The sequence below is a fragment of the Propithecus coquereli genome, unplaced genomic scaffold (assembly GCF_000956105.1).
Source record: "Propithecus coquereli isolate 6110/MARCELLA unplaced genomic scaffold, Pcoq_1.0 Scaffold544, whole genome shotgun sequence".
NCBI classification, from domain to species: Eukaryota; Metazoa; Chordata; class Mammalia; order Primates; family Indriidae; genus Propithecus; species Propithecus coquereli.
The window spans coordinates 586192-587394 of NW_012151330.1; positions in this window are offsets into that span (position 1 = coordinate 586192).

Genomic DNA, 1203 nt, shown 5'->3' on the forward strand with positions numbered 1-1203 from the left:
GCCCGCCTCGGCCTCCCAGAGTGCTAGGATTACAGGCGTGAGCCCGCGCGCCCGGCCAAGACAAAGGTTTTTAAAGGAAAAAATAAGGATGATTACATAATTGTTTTGAAATAATTACCCTTGGCTACAAAGATCAATAAAAAAGATGGTGCCAGTCCAAGGTTGGACAGGCAGTTACTGGGCAGATGCCCTTGCAGAAGTATTTTTTGAGGAAGGTTTTGATGGCCTTGTGCAAGGTTGCAGTTTTTGCAGAGTCCTTTGTGATCGTTTTTATTATCAGACATGTATGATAGGGAACTCTCCCTTCGTGGCTTTTCCCAGCCCTGCTTGTCAGGATCCCCCCACCGCACCTCCAGTGAGTCCATTTTAAGTCTGACAACTTTCACAATTCCCCAGGAGCTTGAGACCAGCCTGGGCAACATAGCAAGACCCCCTCTCTAAGAAAACAATTTTCTTAAATTAGCCAGGCATGGTGTTGTCGAAACCACAAGGGGAGTTCGGTCTGGATCCAGTTGCTCATCTCACAAAGATCCAATTATTGAGACAACAAGAATTGACAAGGAAGAGAGGAATTTTTAAAAATATGACAGACATTTTGCCAGGAGAATGGCAGAAGCTGCCTCAAATCCGTCTCGTCTAAGACTAAGGGAGATAATACGCTTTTTAAGGGGGAAGCGTGTGCCTTGGGGTGGGTGCTGGTGTATCTCACAAGGAGCTATATGCACTGGAGGCAGGTTGTGAGGAAGGCGAATCGTGGCGTCACAAGTCTGCCCAGGGAGCTTCGGAATCTTAGGTCCTTGTTCTTGCAGAAAATCCACCTTTTCTGGAAACAGCTTAAAGGTCAAATAGTTAGTTGAGGAAAGGCATTGAAATTTGTTAAGTGGAGGACCAGTTACAACACTGACCCACACCTGTAGTCCCAGCTACTCAGGAGGCTGAGGTGGGAGGACCACTTGAGCCTTGAGTTTGAGGTTGCAATGAGCTATATGATCACGTCACTGCACTTCAGCCTGGGCTACAGAGCAAGAACCAGTCTCTTAAAAAAAATAATAAACAATAAAAGGGTAAATACCAAATAAAATTAACAGTAATATGACAATCCCAGATTGCGCAATGGTTTTGAACCATGAGCCTAGGCTGAAAGGCAACCAATTGAATCAATCAATCAGATAGCTGTAGGCAATTAGGTGAGACTTGTTGCAA